This window comes from Rana temporaria, chromosome 2 (genome assembly GCF_905171775.1).
Source record: "Rana temporaria chromosome 2, aRanTem1.1, whole genome shotgun sequence".
Lineage (NCBI taxonomy): Eukaryota > Metazoa > Chordata > Amphibia > Anura > Ranidae > Rana > Rana temporaria.
This window is the reverse complement of record NC_053490.1, coordinates 346661038-346678367: the sequence shown is the minus strand read 5'-3', so window position 1 is coordinate 346678367 and position 17330 is coordinate 346661038. Positions and strand designations below refer to the sequence as shown.

At 47.5% G+C, this 17330-nt stretch overlaps 1 protein-coding gene across 1 annotated transcript in view; it reads right to left on the bottom strand.

The window, feature by feature from the left end:
- The window catches only part of PIK3C2B (phosphatidylinositol-4-phosphate 3-kinase catalytic subunit type 2 beta), a 1746470-nt gene extending 1729495 nt beyond the window's left edge, over positions 1 to 16975 (bottom strand). The window contains 1 exon segment of the mRNA XM_040339537.1: positions 16903 to 16975. The gene's annotated coding sequence lies outside the window, so the exon portion shown is untranslated.
- Between the last annotated feature and the right edge of the window lie 355 nt (positions 16976 to 17330).

Here is a 17330-nt window from a genome sequence, read left to right as displayed (position 1 = left end):
TTTAGAGGGCAAGAAGCACAAAATGCTGATGTATCTGGTTGTTTTTGTCCTGCAGCGCAAGAAGTCAGCACAGAAGGCCAGGCAGGAGCGGAGGAAAAGGACAGTAACAGAGCAGTCTTGGAAAATACACATCACCAAGCTGCAAAAAGGAAAAAATCTGTCAAGACACACTTTCAGAAGCCATATAACATCAAACTGCTACTTCACTCTAAAGTGGAAGTCCACCCTAACAAATTCTCCACTGCAATCATTAACGTGAGCCAAGTTCAGCCTTAGGTCGCAAAATGAAAAAAAAATCCAGTTCACACCAGATGCAGTTTCGTTCATTTCCGGGCGCTTTTTTTTCTGCACAAAATGCATGCACAGTGTTTTTTATGTATTCCAATGGCTCTAGTTCACAGGGATAGGGTTAGGAAACTGACTGCATGGTGTGAACTAGAGCCATTTTTAGTGCAGAAAAAAAAAAAAGCACACGGAACTGCATCTGGTGTGAACTGGCCCTGAATCTACTTCCTTCCGAGACTAAAATCAGCCAGTGGGTGTGGTTACTGAAAGCTAGTGACATCACTTCCTGGCAGTGTTGCCAACCTACCAGATTGAAATTTATTTGGCACGACACCCGAAATTTACTGGCACAGCCAAATTTTTACTTGCATTTCACAAGAGTTACTAAATTACATTTTTAGGTGCAAATTTCAGTATTCAGGCTACAAACAAGTACACTAGGCAAATAGCAATGTGATTTAAGGTAGATATTAAGGTAAAAAAACATATTTTTGTTATTTTAGATATAATACGGGCAAATTATTTAGTCACATCACCCCCTGTCTCCATCCCCCTCTGCCACCAACACCCCCTGTCTCCATCCCCCACCCTCTGCGTTTCCACCATCCTCCCCTGCGGTGCCACCAACACCCCCTGCCTTCAATCACCCCCTGCCACTAACACCCCCTGCCTCCAATCTCCCCCTGCCTCCATTGCCCCCTGCGGTGCCACCGCAGCCACCATCAATCTCCATGCGCAGTTCCAAGCCGAACCGATCTTGGCTATTTTTACTGGCACATTCCCGCAACCACGGACATTTACGAACAGGGGGAAAAAGTGCCAGTTTTTACGAACTGTCCGTAAAAATACGGACGGTTGGCAACACTGCTTCCTGAGAGGGATACTGTTCCTGTGTAGCCAGTGGGCATATAAAGGATGGGAGGAGCTAATCAAAGGTTCCTGCCCACTGCCCATTGTTCTCTAAATGTACATCCTAATTCATGAGATGAAATAAATATAAAGCCCCATCCACACGGAGGGAGGTGCAGTGCATATATACAGTATAGCTGTGCACAGGAGAAGGGAGGCTCAGTGTAGCTGGAAGTGCTCTGGGGTCTCAGCTCACATTCCAGGCAACCACACTAAGACTGTTTCCACTAGCAAAACTAGTCATGCTACTTTGGACAGTGTCACATGACAAGTCACAGCCTATTGATATCAATAAAACCCGTTACCATCCATGCAACTTTGAACATCAACAACTTTGAAAAGGTATCTGCAATGCTTTGATGCGACTTCTGGTGCGACTGATACAGAGTGTGTAAAGTTGGATCAAAGCTGCACTCAAAGTTGCATCAAAGTCACACTCGTTCCACGAGGAGTGCGACTCCAAAGCGCCACTGATCCAACTTTACACTCTGGATAAGTCACATCTGAGGAGTGCAGGCACCTTTTCAAAGTCGCATAGATGGGAACATCTGCCATTGAAATCAATTAGCTGTGACTTGTCATGCGACTTTGTGTCACATGACAAGTCGCACTAGTGGAAACGGAGCCTTAAACTCATTACTCCCACATAGCTCCCTCAGCTGGGTGTGTGCCATACCATGTACATAGTACTCATCGCAGTGCCCTTCACACCATGCACAAACAACCACGTGGTTGTACACTGCAGAAAATCTGCAGAATGTTGCATTGTAATCTTTTACAGTTTCTAACAAACAGAACATACTTCCAACCCCCCCCCCCCCCCCCAGGAGAAACTGCTATACAAAACAAGGCTATGAAGACACTAAGGCCCCATGCACACGAGACGCAGATGCAAACTCATCTTAACACACGTTTTCAAACGCAAAAACCGGCATTTAAAACGCCCGTTTTTGCTGCGAATTTCGCTGCGTTTTACCTTGTTTGCGTTTATAAGCATTTAGTTAAGAAACATCATAAGACCCTCCCTAAGCTCAAAAAACAGTATTTAACCATTTCATGAGACCAGAGTGAGTAGCAGCTGAGAGAACAGCAGTGTACGTGTATTTAGCGTGTCACTTGCCACATCACCTGCCACAAGCTGCGGATTGTCCACTTGCCATGTCACCTGCCACAAGTTGTGGATTGTCCACTGGCCACGTCACCTGGCCACGACACCTGCCACAAGTTGTGGATTGTCCACTGGCCACAAGTTGTGGATTGTCCACTGGCCACATCACCTGCCACGTCACCTGGCCACAAGTTGTGGATTGTCAACTGGCCACGTCACCTGCCACAAGTTGTGGATTGTTCACTGGCCATGTCACCTGGCCACGTCACCTGCCACAAGTTGTAGATTGTCCACTTGCCACGTCACCTGGCCATGTCACCTGCCACATCACCGTGCCACAAATTGTGGATTGGCCACGTCACTGCCACGTCAACTGGCCACGTCACCTGCCACGTCACCTGCCCACGACACCTGCCACAAGTTGTGGCTTGTCACTTGCCACGTCACCTGCCACAAGTTGTAGATTGTCCACTTGCCACGTCACCTGGCCATGTCACCTGCCACATCACCGTGCCACAAATTGTGGATTGGCCACGTCACTGCCACATCAACTGGCCACGTCACCTGCCACGTCACCTGACCACGACACCTGCCACAAGTTGTGGCTTGTCACTTGCCACGTCACCTACCACAAGTAGTGGATTGCATTTTTTAAATTTTTTAATGGTTTTTCATCATTTGCCATCATTTTTGAGATTTCTAATGTAAAAAAAAAAATAGGTCACCTTTAAAAACGCCTATAAACGAAATCGCGGCAAAACGCCATATAAAACCTCAGTTTACTGTTAAAAATAAGTGTAAATGCAAAATTTTGGTGGGTGCAACAAGATGTCCGCTTGCCTCCTTCTCAGTGTATCCCTACTATGGAGGAGTGCGGGGTGTATCAAGATGGTGGCGACGGAACGTCACTTTCATTACACATTCCAACGGGTCGACTAATCTGAGGAAACAGGGGCATGTAGAATACGTTTTCCAGAAGTGCGAGGCCCCCAATGCAGAATTCAGAAATAAGGAAGTAAGGTTGTCCTTGTAAAACAGGAAGAAGCCGATTGGCTTTGATTAGACTGTTTAAGCGACACAAAACCGCTATACCAGAAAATGAATAATGCCAAAAGATAGATATTTTACATATAATTAATAAAACACTTTCAATACAGAATTGCACAGCATGTTCTGTGTGATTCATGTGTGGGCATGGTGTGAACTGGCCCTGGTTTACAAAACCTCTCACATTGAGGCCCCGTTCACACAATAAAGCGGTGCAGGAAACCCACTGCAGTTGCGAGCTGAGCAGGTGGTAATGTTAACCACTTGCCAACCGGGCCATAGCCGAATGACGGCTACAGCATAGTCGGATGACTCTGGGAGGGTGTACTATGATGTCCTCCCAGAATCACGCTCCTGGTAATGTCTGCGACTGTCAGCTCTCACATGTCAGGGTAAAGGACCAATGACAGCGGTCCTTTACCACATGATCACGCCATCCAATGACAGCGTGATCATTTGTAAACAAACAGGAGAATGTCCGTTTTTTTTTTTTTTTTTTTGATTTTTCGAAATTTCAAATTTTTCAATTTGCGAAAATTCGAATTTTTTAATTTTTCTAATTTTAAAATTTCGAATTTCTGAATGTTTAATTTCCGAATTTTCGTATTTCCGAATTTTCATATTTCGGAAATTTGTTTTTTTAAATTTTCAAATTTTAGAAATTCCGAATTTTAGATTTTTTATTTTCGAATTTTTAAAATTTGAAAATTTAAAAAAACGAAACGAAAAACACGAATTTCTGAAATTCGGAAATACGAAAATTCGGATATTCGGAAATTCGAAATTTTCGGAAGTCCGAAAATTCGGAAATAAAAACGCTGTTAATACGAAAATTCTGAATTAACGAATTTCAGAATTTTCGTTAAAAAAACTAAATTAGAAACTAAACGAACACACACACACACACTTAACTAAAGGCTGTAATGCAAAAAAAAAAAAGGTAAAAAGCCAAAGGAGGGGGGGGGGGTGAATACTTTTTGCAAGGCACTGCATTTGTCAGTGAGCTCCGCAAATACCTTGGGATGAAGAGACCAATTGTCTCGATCCACCCTGTAGCAACTGAGATAGTCTGCCAGACAGTTTTGCGTCCCCTTCAGGTGCACTGCTGTAATTGACGCTAGATTCCCTTCTGCCCATGATAAAATCTCCTGGGCAATAGATTGATGAATCCGACTCCACGTATCTCCCTGTTTGTTGATATACGCAACCATCACAATGTTGTCAGATAGAATCTGGAGATTGTGACCCCTGATTTCCGTCTGAAAAACGTGCAAAGCTCTCTGAACCTCTAGACGTTATCTCTGGTTCGATGAAGCTTTTGCTTCCCTCAAGGACCATTGCTGAAGTGGACTCTCCATCCCCAGGAACTCGCATCCGTAGTGATCCTCTGGGATATAGGAATGGACCATGGTAGACCTCTTTTTAGGTGAAGATCTGTCATCCATCACAAGCGTCTTATTACCCTGGCAGGGAACAAAACCCTTGACTCCAGAGACACTGGGCTAGATTCATATAGCCTGGCGTAATGTTGTGCGGGAGTAACGTACGTTACGCCGCCGTAAATTAGGGTGCAAGTTCCGTATTCAGAAAGAACTTGTGCCCTAAGTTACGGCGGCGTAACGTATGTGCTCCAGCATAAGCCCGCCTAATTCAAATTTGGATGATGTGGGCGTGTTTTATTTAAATTTTATGTATTTGACGTTTTTTACGAACGGCGCATGCGCCGTTCGTGAAAGAATCCCAGTGCGCATGCTTGAAATTACGCCGAAAATCGTCAATGCTTTAGACGTGAACGTAACTTACGTACAGCCCTATTCGCAAATGACTTACGTAAAAATTTCAAACTAAGATACGACGGCATAAGAGACTTACGCCGGTCGGATCTTAGTCAAATCTATGCGTAACTGATTCTAAGAATCAGGCGCATAGATACGACGCCGCAACTCAGAGATATGACGGCGTATCTGGAGATACGCCGTTGTATCTCGTACCTGAATCTAGCCCGTTGTGTCTCCATCCCAGTTCCTCAAAAGAAACATCTGTAACGGTCTTTGATGCAATCTTGCCCATGGTACTGCAGAAAAGCACAAGGTCATCAGGCCTACTGCCCTTGAAACTTCTCTCAGCGAGACCGACTGATTGGTCTGTAAGGCTGAAACTGCTTGCAACATCTTTGAGACCTTCTCCTGTGGGAGAAAAACTTTTTGGTCTACCGAGCATAAGTCGTACCCCAGATACTTCACCTTCTGGGCCGGATTTAAGGAAGAATTTCTCTCTGTTTATCAGCCAACCTAGGGATTGAAGGAAGTCTTGTACAGGCTGGAGATCTGCTAATAACTTTTGGTAAGACTCTGCCACTACTATGTCGTCCAGGTAAGGGATGATAGTTATAGCCTTTAACCTTAGCAGAGCCAGCTCCTCCCTCAACACTTCAGTGAAAATGCGTGGGGCTGAGGACAGACCAAAGTGGGGGGGGCTTGAAATTGAAAGTGCCGATTCTCTGTTCCCATTTTGACTGCTATACTCAAGAATCTTTGGAATGCTGGATGAATAGGGACGTGCAGATAAGCATCCCTTAAATCCAAAGTGGCCATGAAGCAGTTTGGGTAAAGCAGGTTTTTGATTGTGAACACCATCTCCATACGAAAGTGCTTGTACCCGATCGATCGGTTTAGAGAACGAAGGTTCAGAATAAGCTGATACTTTCCTGATGGCTTTCTGATAACAAAAATATGGGAATAAAACCCCTGCTCTGATCTGAGCGGGGAACAGGGATCAGGACTTTCTGATCAAATAAGTCTTCGATTTAGAGAACCAGAGTCCTCGCTTTTTACCCATCTTGGGGAGGGGAGGTTACCAATAGTTGCTCTGGTGGTTGGAAAGAGAATCCCAGCCTGTACCCATTGGCTACTAGGTCCAGGATGAAAGGACTTGAGGTGACTGCTGCCCACTGTGGGAGAAAGGCCCTCAACCTTCCTCCCACTGGGAGAAACTGGTCACTGGCTTGGCGGGCTGTTGAGGATTAAACAAGACGCCCCCTCTACCCTTGCCCTTGTGCCCAGTCCAATGTTTATTGGGCCTGTTGTCCTTTTCTCTAGGACCTTGCTGTCTACTTTAGCCACAAAAAAAAAAATCTGTCTGTCGGCTTTTTCTGTAAAGACCCTTTTTCTATTGGCCGTACGTTCCAGTGGCTCCTGCAGACCTGGGTCAAAAAGATGATTCCCCTGACCAGGTTTTAAGCCACAGGCTTCTTCTGGTCGAATTCACTAAGGCCGAAGTCCTGGCTGTTATTCTTACCGACACTGCGGAAGAATCAGCTAAAAACCCTACGGCACGAAAAAGGAGAGGGAAAGATTTCAGAATCTGCTCCCTAGAGGTACCCGCCAACAAATGAGTTTGAATCTGTGACAACCATACTTCCAAATGTCTGGCTACACAAGTGCAGGCCAGAGCCGTTTTAAGGTTTCCCAACAGCTGAATCCCAGGCTCTATGAAGGATATCCCCTTTTTTGTCCATCGGGTCATTAAGCGTGCCAATATTGTCGAACGCCAGGTCCGAGTTTTTTGAAACTTATGAAAGAGGTGCATCGAACTTCAGATTTTTGTTCCACGGCTGCGCTGCATCCTCAAATGGAAACCATCTTTTTAGGTTACCAGAAAAAGGTTTTCTCTCTGGATTTTCCCACTCCAGCTTAATAGTATCAAGGAGGGAACTATGCACTGGAAAGACTTTAGATTTATTTTTGTGCAACTCTTTGTACATAAGGGCATGAGTTGTATATATAGCCTTTAATAAGTCATCTACATCTTCCAATGATAACTTAAACCTCGAGCCCCTAGAGGATTCTCTATCCCTTGGCCCTGTATCTGACCCCGATTGTTCTGCAGAAGAACAGGTAGATTTGGCTTCAGCCTTAGAGTCTTTACTCTGCTGTGGAGTGCCAATGACTGAAGCCTTTCTATTTGAGGATGGACCCTTTGTGGGAGCCTGAAACTTGTCAATTTGATTTTTAAAAGAGCTAAAGGTAGACATAAGCCCATCTCTAACAGACATCATCATCTGTAGAGGAGGGGGTACAGAGAGGTAGCTTTACAGCCACCTCTGTATCCCCTTCCTCCACAACCACCTCTCTGTACCCCCTCCTCCACAACCACCTCTCTGTACCCCCCTCCTCCACAGCCACCTCTCTCTGTACCCCCCTCCTCCACAACCACCTCTCTGTACCCCCCTCCTTAAAATTACTAAGATTGTATTTTTTTTTTTTTTTTTTTTTATAATTATGAGGTGGCACTGATGGGTTGCACTGGTGGGCACTAATGGGCTGAACTGGTAGGCAGTGATGAGGTTGCACTAACAGGCTGAACTGGTGGACACTAATAGGCTTCACTGGTGGGCTGCATTGGTGGGCACTGATAGGCTGCACTCCACCTCTCCACCCTAAACAATAACCTCCCCAACCTAGATTTTCTGAGATAATGAAAAAAAAAAATATCGGCCGCAAAAATCGGCCTAAAATATCGGCCATTGGCCGCCCCAATTTTGAAATATCGGTATCGGCCAGAGAGAAACCCATATCAGTCGACCTCTAATTGGGAGGGGGGGGTTGAAACTCACCAGCATAGCAAGAGGGTGACACAAAAAAAACACTCCAGGCTTACCTGAGAAGTGCTGGAGACTGCATCCACTGCCTATGCAGGTACTGCAGAAGAATCCATGCGCTCCACAGCCATTGCTGCTCCTCACCATTCAATGTCATATGACCCCGGAAGTGACCCTCCATGGATACTTCCTGTGGACCAGCTTGGAGTGCAGAAGCTCCACCCCTCGAGCGGTGTGGCTTCCTCTTTCCCCTGCACACACAAGCCATGCAGGGAATAGATGCCACTGCGCTGCCTATGCAACCCATGCTCTGGGGCCGGACATCACCGCGGTCTTGGCCCTCTCCAGGCACCGAGAACAGGGGGCAGCAGCACACCAACTTCCCCAGCGGAGCTGCTGCTTCTGGCAGAGAAGAAAAGGTCATAAAAAATAAATTAAAAAAACTCCCATTAGAGCCCTTGCTCATGAGACCTAGGGGACCAGGTTCCAGGAACATGTTACCCCCCATCCGGAGGAAACACTAATAACTGACATGGGGCCTGGAGGACCGCCCTTTTATCCAGTGGGGGTAATGTGTTTTCTGTCCTAGTAGGAGGAGCCCTAGGTCTCATGGGCTGTCCTGGAAGACACTTGAGAGAAATCATTGTAATAATATATATGAATCTGAAATGCCTGGCTTAACTGTATATTGCCTCTTGTATTTTATCCAGGGTTTGACAAATTTTCTTGGAATCTAGGAGCAAGCTAAAAAAGTTAGGAGCCAGAAAACGTGCCCTGTCGAGCTCGAGCGCAGAAGCGAACACATACGTGAGTAGCGCCCGCATATGTAAACAGTATTAAAACCACACATGTGAGGTATCGCCGCGATTGGTAGAGCAAGAGCAATAATTCTAGCCCTAGACCTCCTCTAACTCATAACATGCAACCTGTAGATTTTTTTTAAACGTCGCCTATGGAGATTTTAAAGGGTAAAAGCTTGTCGGCATTCCACGAGCGGACGCAATTTTGAAGCGTGACATGTTGGGTATCAATTTACTCAGCTTAACATTATCTTTCACAATATAAAAAAAAAATTGGGATAACTTTACTGTTGTCTTATTTTTTAATTAAAAAAGTGAATTTTTCCCCCAAAAAGTGCTCTTGTAATACCGCTGCGCAAATACGGCGCGACAGAAAGTATTGCAATGATCGCCATTTTATTCTCTAGGGTGTTAGAATAAAATATATAATGTTTGGGGGCTTTAATTAGAGGGAAGGAGATGGCAGTGAAAATAGTGAAAAATTACATATTAGAATTGCTGTTTAACGTGTAATGCCAACGGCCACCACCAGATGGCGCCAGCTCACAGAAGGTAGAGCTTGAGACTTCGCAAAGCCGCGGCCTCAATTACCGGCTGTCACGGGCCCGCGCGCACAGAGACACAGGATCCTGTGCCTCCGTGCACCCCCACCTCCCCCACCACGCGATCGCGGCGGCTGGTAATTGAGGCCGCGGATTCGCGGCCTTGTAGGCCGCAAAGCCGATGCCTCAATTGCGGGCGCCTGGTCTCAATTTCTTGTCGCAATTGCGACCTGGCGCCCGGATTGATATTGTCGACCCCTGATGGAATGTAAGAATGTATAACAACACATCCCCCATTATGTTGATGTTGGTCAAGGCTGGAATCTGGTTTTATAACCTTAGGCAACATTTTATGACCAGGTGTGTGTTTTGCTCCATAGCCCCTCCCTTATCTTTTGTTCTTAAAGTCCATATATATAGTGTACAACTCCTCATTAACGGCAGATATTATACGAATGTATAACCTCTCATGTATCAAATATATGATGTCTCTAGATATCTGCAAGAAGTGCGGTGTGGAGACCTTAAAGAAAAATGGTTCATCCAGTACAACTAATACTTCCTTTCACCGTGCGCTCCAGTGCCTCTTTCAGACCTGGGCCAAGCACAATTTAGAGGCAGCATCGGCTGACCAGGTTTTAAGCCATAGGCTTCTTCTGGCCGAATTCACCAAGGCTAAGGTCCCAGCTGTCATTCTAAACGACTCTGCAGAAGAATCTGCCAAAAACCCCACTGCCCGAAAGAGGAGGGGGAATGATTTCAGAATCTGTTCCCTAGAGGTTCCTGCCAACAGATGCGTTTGTATTTGTGTCAACCAAACATCTAAGTTTCTGGCTACACAAGTGGACGCTAGGGCCGGCTTAAGATTCCCAAAGGATGAGTCCCAGGCCCTGCGTAGAAGGAGGTCTTCTCTTTTATCCATTGGATTCTTAAGCATGTCCATATCGTCAAACGCTAGGTACGTTTATTTTTTCAAACTTTTGAAAGAGGTGCATCTAACTTGGGATTTTTGGTCCACGGCTGCACCGTGTCCTCTTCAAATGGAAACCTCCTTTTTAGGTTACCGGGAAAAAACAGTTTTCTCTCTGGATTTTCCCACTTCAGCTTGATCGTATCAAGAAGGGAACAATGCACAGGGAAAACTAAAGCCTTTCTCAAGTGCAAACCTTCGTACATACATAAGGTCATGTTTAGACAGTTGTACCTTCTCCTTCTCCTCCTCTATATCAAGTGTCATATAGATAGCCTTCAGTAAGTCATCAACTTCTTCCAATGACAATTTATACCTCAAGCCCCAAACAGATTTTCTCTATTACTGGGCCCTGTATCTGACCCCGATTTTTCTGGAGAACAATGGGTAGATCTGGCTTCTACCTCAGAGTCTTGACACTCTGCTGTGGAGCGCTAGGACTGGTTGGAGTCATATCTGGGGATGGACCCTCTCTGAGGGGACCTGGATCTTAGCAATCAGTATTTTGAACGAGCTGAACGTTGATGTTAGCTCATCTCTAAGGCTCCATTCACACGCCGAAACGCCGTACGCCTGAAGCTCAAAACAAGTCCCTGACCCTTTTTTCCAGGTGGCTTCGGCGTTCGGCATAGCCGACAATGTGTAAATCACCCCTCCAGCGAAAACCGTGGTAAAAAACGTTGCGCTTAGGTGTGAATGCAGCCTTATACCGCATACAAACAATCGGAAATTCCGACAAGAAAACCGTGGATTTTTTTTCCCCCCCGACTGAATTTTGGCTCAAACTTGTGTTGCATACACAGTCACACAAAATTCCGACCGTCAAGAACACAGCCAGGCTGTCAGTGGGGTAACAAGCCACCATGCGGCTCACGGGCAGGGGCTCAGATGTACATCGCGATCCAGGCCTTCCCCAGGCACAGCAGCAACCAGACCTACTCCCCCAATGGAGGTGCCGCTCTGGGTCAGAAGAGAAGGTAGGAAAACTACCCCAATTGCTACAGGAGCCATGCTCGTAAGACTTTAGGGAAACCAGGGTTCCAGGAAACATGTTCCCCCCCGTCCGGAGGAAACACTAACACTGACATGGAGCCAGGAGGACCGCCCTTTTATCCAGTGGGGGTTAACGCATTTCCTGTCCTGCTAAGAGGGGCCCTAGGTTTCATGGGCTGTCCTCGAAGATGCTTGGAGAAAACTGCCTCAGTGTAAGGGGTCTTAGGGCCTCAAAAAATTAGATAGTCACACCAAATTTGACATGTCAAATCACATGTCAAAACGCAGCAGTGTGAACCAGTGCTTACATGCAGTTCAGTGTGGTGTGATTTGAGCCCATGTATTTTTGTGCTGCACCACACTGTAACCAGATTGCATGGTACTTCTTTACTGCATTTTTGACTTGCATTTGGGGTGTCGTTAACTTAACTAGGGTTGTACCGATACCACTTTTTTAGGACAGAGTACGAGTACCGATACTTTTTTTCAAGTACTCGCCGATACCGAATACCGATACTTTTTTTAAATGTGTCCCCAAATGCAGCCATGTCTCCCCACAAATGCAGCCATGTCCCCCCACAGATGCAGCCATGTCCCCCCACAGATGCAGCCATGTCCCCCCACAGATGCAGCCATGTCTCCCCCATATCCAGCCATGTCTCCCCCCATATCCAGCCATGTCTCCCCCCATATCCAGCCATGTCTCCCCCCATATCCAGCCATGTCTCCCCCCATATCCAGCCATGTCTCCCCCCATATCCAGCCATGTCTTCCCCATATCCAGCCATGTCTCCCCCCCATATCCAGCCATGTCTCCCCCCCATATCCAGCCATGTCTCCCCCCCCCCCATCCAGCCATGTCTCCCCCCCCCCCCATCCAGCCATGTCTCCCCCCCCCCCATCCAGCCATGTCTCCGACCCATCCGGCCATGTCTCCCCCCCCACCCGGCCATGTCTCCGACCCACCCGGCCATGTCTCCGACCCATCCGGCCATGTCTCCGACCCATCCGGCCATGTCTCCGACCCATCCGGCCATGTCTCCCGCCATGTCTCCCCCCCATGTAGCCATGTCTCCCCCCCCCATGTAGCCATGTCTCCCCCCCCCATGTAGCCATGTCTCCCCCCCCATGTAGCCATGTCTCCCCCCCCCATGTAGCCATGTCTCCCCCCCCCATGTAGCCATGTCTCCCCCCCCATGTAGCCATGTCTCCCCCCCCCCATCCAGCCATGTCTCCCCCCCCCATCCAGCCATGTCTCCCCCCCCCATCCAGCCATGTCTCCCCCCCCCATCCAGCCATGTCTCCCCCCCCATCCAGCCATGTCTCCCCCCCCATCCAGCCATGTCTCCCCCCATTCCAGCCATGTCTCCCCCCATATCCAGCCATGTCTCCCCCCATACCCAGCCATGTCTCCCCCCATATCCAGCCATGTCTCCCCCCCATATCCAGCCATGTCTCCCCCCCATATCCAGCCATGTCTCCCCCCCATATCCAGCCATGTCTCCCCCCCCATATCCAGCCATGTCTCCCCCCCATATCCAGCCATGTCTCCCCCCCATATCCAGCCATGTCTCCCCCCCATATCCAGCCATGTCTCCCCCCCATATCCAGCCATGTCTCCCCCCCATATCCAGCCATGTCCCGCTTACCTGCATCCCCGCTACCGCCGACTGTGTAATACGCACCGGGAACATTACAGCTTAGAATAGCTGTAATGATTGGCGCCGCGCTGCGTATAGACACTCCCCCTCGATTGGACAGTTCACCTGAGCAAGGGGGAGTGTCTATGCACGGCGCGAATCATTACAGCTATTCAAAGCTGTAATGTTCCCGGCACGTATTACACAGTTGGCGGTAGCGGGGATGCAGCGTAACGGCGGCGGGATGCGGCGTAACGGCGGGGGGGTTGTATTCTTATTTTGGTATCGGGGGTATTTGCGGGAGTACAAGTACTCCCACAAATACTCGGAATCGGTCCCGATACCGATACTAGTATCGGTATCGGGACAACCCTAAACTTAACCCCCCTTCCTAACCAGACCAATTTTCAGCTTTCGGTGTCCTGACATTTTGAATGACAATTAGACTTTATTTTTTACACAAATGGAGCTCTCTTTCACCCGACCTGGGGGCGCTTTAAACTCTGGCTGCAGAGCTCCGCTTCAGGCTCCTGCCGCCGCCTCCTCTTTGTCACACACAGCGGGAGCGCTGTGGGTCATGGAGCTGTGTCTGTGTATTGTTGGCGGCGCTGTTAAAAAGTCCCGCCCCCCTAAACAAAACACCGGGGGGGGGAGGGACTTTTTTTACAGCACCGCCGCCAATACACAGACCCAGCTCCATGACACAAAGCAGAAGAAGTCCGCTGTGTGTGTGATCAAGGGCAGGCTATGGCGAGTCTGCCTTCATAGGCACAGTAAGGACAAATTGGATGGCACCGTGAGGCTGCGACTGAGTGCATTGAGGGGCACAGGTGAGGCTGCATTGACGGGCACAGGTGAGGCTCTTCACAGAGATTGGGCTTGCGCCGTGTCGTAGCAACACAGCGGGTGTGTGAGAGCGGCCATTCTGGGATGCCGTCGCATGACGACGTCCCAGACCGAGAGCCGCACCGCCCCGCTGTCATTTGATGGTGGGCGGGCAGCAACTAGTTAAAAGGGGTTGTGAACCCTCAAGGTTATTCACCTTAAAGCGGAATTGTGCTGAAAAACTAAAATTATTAAAAGTCAGCAGCTACAAATACTGAAGCTGCTGACATTTAATATAATGACACTTACCTGTCCAGGGCGCCTGCGATGTCAGCAGCCGAAGCCAATCTGGCCATCAGCTCACGGATGCTGCTGCCGCCATCTTCGGTAAGGAAATCAGGAAGTGAAGCCTTGCGGCTTCACTTCCTGGTTCCCTACCTTGCATTCGCGAGTCGCACTGTGCATTCCAACTGGTTCCTGCTGTCTTCTGGGACCTGTGTGTTTTCCAGAAGACAGCGGGGGGAGCAGGGTAGAGCGTAGGTTATCTATGCTCGGAAGTGGAAGCAAATACCTGTATTTCACAGGTATATGTTCCCTTCTCCCCCCTGAAAGGTGCCAAATGTGACACCGGGGAGGGGGGGGGGGGATTCCAAAAAGCAGAAGTTCCATTCTTGGGTGGAACTCTGCTTTAATGCATTCTATGCATTAAGGTGAAAAACCTGTACTGTCGCAGCTCCCCCACCCCCCCTTTTACTTACCTGAACATTCCATCGACGGGCATAGCAGCACAGGGAACGAGCACAGAAGCTCCAGGCGCTCTCGGTTCCTCATTGGATAAATTGATAGCAACAGGAGCCATTGGCTCCCACTGCTGTCAATCAAATCCAATGACATGGGGGCGGGCCAAGTCTTGCTGTCTGTGTCAATGGATGCAGCAGCAGGACTTGGGAGTGTGCCCCCCATGGAATGCGGCTCCCCGTGGGGGCACTCGAGAAGGAGCGCAGCTTTGGAGCCCCAGAAGAGGAGGATCGGGGCCTCTCTGCACAAAACCCTTGCACAGAGGAGGCAAGTATGACATGTTCGCCTGTTTGTTTTTCTTTAAATAACAAACCTTTACAACCTTATGGTCGCCCATTACCCATCGTGGAGGGCTTGGGTGCTGCGTTGTTCTCTGGGATGATGGTAGGATCCTGAGGGGATAGAGACATTACATCACTCCCCTTGTCTACTTTTTTTTCTCTTCGCCCGTTTTCCTAGCCATGGGTCAGCCTTTACTCTTCACTTTCTCCTTCTTTGTTGTTATTTCCCTTTCTCCTTCCCAAAAAGTTAAGAGGTGGTCCTTACCTTACGACCCCATTATATGGTTATGCTGTTGCGATGCAGAGTATTATTTTTTCCCCCCCATCCGTTGTCCACACCGGACAATGTATGACATTGCATGAGGATATGTAGATGTACTGTTGGTTTGACTGCTGCATTGTGTTATGCTCTGCACTGTCTGATATGCACCTTTTTGTTAAAGCGGGGGTTCACCCCAAAAAAAAAATTTTAACATTACATTCAGCCGAGTTGTCAGAATGACATTAGGCTGTTTTTTTTTTTTTTTTTTTATTTCATTGCCGTACATACCGTATTTTCACCGCGGCTTCCGGGTATGTAATCTGCGGGACTGGGCGTTCCTAATTGATTGACATGCTTCAGACCGGCGCATACAGCACGTCACGAGTTGCCGAAAGAAGCCAGACTGCGAGTCCGCTCTATACGGCGCCTGCGCACTGACGTTCGGCTTCTTTCGGCAACTCGTGACGCGCTGTATGCGCCGTCGAAGCATGTCAATCATTTAGGAACGCCCAGTCCCACAGATTACATACCCCGGAAGCCGCGGTGAAAATACGAATTACGGCAATGAAATAAAAAAATTAAAAAACAGCCTAATGTCATTCTGACAACTCGGCTGAATGTAATGTTAAAAAATAATTTTTGAGGTGAACCCCCGCTTTAAATAAAGTAAAAGTTTGCACATTACCAAAAAATAAAACAAACAATAAAAAAGAAACACACACACACACACACACACACACACACACACACACCATAGCAAACGATATCCACAACAGTTGGCTCTTATATACAGGACAGGTTTTTCCACATTACAGCCAATCCGCAACCATGAAGGAAGCCATGACACAAGAAATAGGCACACCACAGCTAAAAAAACACAGAACGCACCAAAAACACTCAAAATGGAAGTAAACCGGTGCACATGAAATGCATCTCAGTGCTAGACTATGGTGCAAACCAGCCAGGGCCAATACGCCCTATAGGCTCACTATGCAAGCTGCTTAGGGTCCCCCAAATTAATAGAGGCACTGCCTGGTGAGAAGTCATTTTCGGCCCCTCACCCCGCTTCTCAACTCGCTTTCTGCATGGGAGAAAAGGCAAGAAGTCAGCACACCCCGCTTCTCACTTTAATGTAAGATGTCATTTCCGACAGCAGAACACCCCCTCCCCCCGATTCTCACCTTTAATGTGACATTTCATTTTGCTTAGGGCCCCAGGGAGGTCAGAATCAGCACTGAAAACAGCCATAACTTAAGCAAAAGTGGAAAAAGCTTCCTGTCAGGTTACCCTGATAAAATTCACACCATTTGTTTTATTTGCACTTATCACTGAAAGTTTAAGAAAATCCATAATTTTGGGTTGTCACTATAACAAAAATATAAAAGAAGCCTACCTATAGGGGCAGTAGTTCCAGGGATAACCATGATTTCCTCATTTTGGAGGACTTTACCCTCACTTCCTGTTTTGTCCTATGGGACAGGAAGTGAAAAGAGATGAGAAAAAAAACGGGATTTATACCCCCCTAGAGGTTATGCATAGTTCTACTTTAACAAAGTCAGTCAAAACTAAATTCTATACATACATATTTGGCTACAGACTAGTGCGCCTATATACATTTTATCGCTCTCCATCATGGATCAAGAAGCAGGTTTTACTGAAATGTCAGTTGTTCCTGTCTAATACATTATGTATACAAAGTGCAACCTCGCCCTCATAGGAAATCAATAGGACACTAAGCTCTGCAATGCCTGAACCGAAAGCAAAGGCAAGACAGCCGAACTGCTGATCCCAAACATTGGAACATCGCTGGGAGGGTGGGGGCTCCTTCTAGAACACACTCACCTTCTCCCCGGAGCTGCACACCACGCAGAACCCCTCAGAGCCAAAACGGAGGAAAGTCAGATTTCCCACAAAGATGTTACCCGACTTGAGTGAAAGCTGAATGTGCATGAGCTGCGCTTGAAGACAATCACACGCACACTGATGCACTGAAAAGACAATAGAATGACTCAAAGGCACTATCGCCATCTAGTGAGCAATGCCAGAACTGCGTCCTGCTTATTTGCACATCAATAGGAAACACTCAGGAAGCTTCTCCAGCTCATATCCCGAAACCAATGAGAGCCTTTTAACCTGCTGCATTGTGTGCACTAATATATCCTAAATTAGAAGCATTCATTGCCATCTACTTCTATCAACAGACGTTCTGCTTTTCGTAAACAGGCTGAACTAACCGGAAAAAAGTTTGCAAGCAATGCAGTTATATTAGG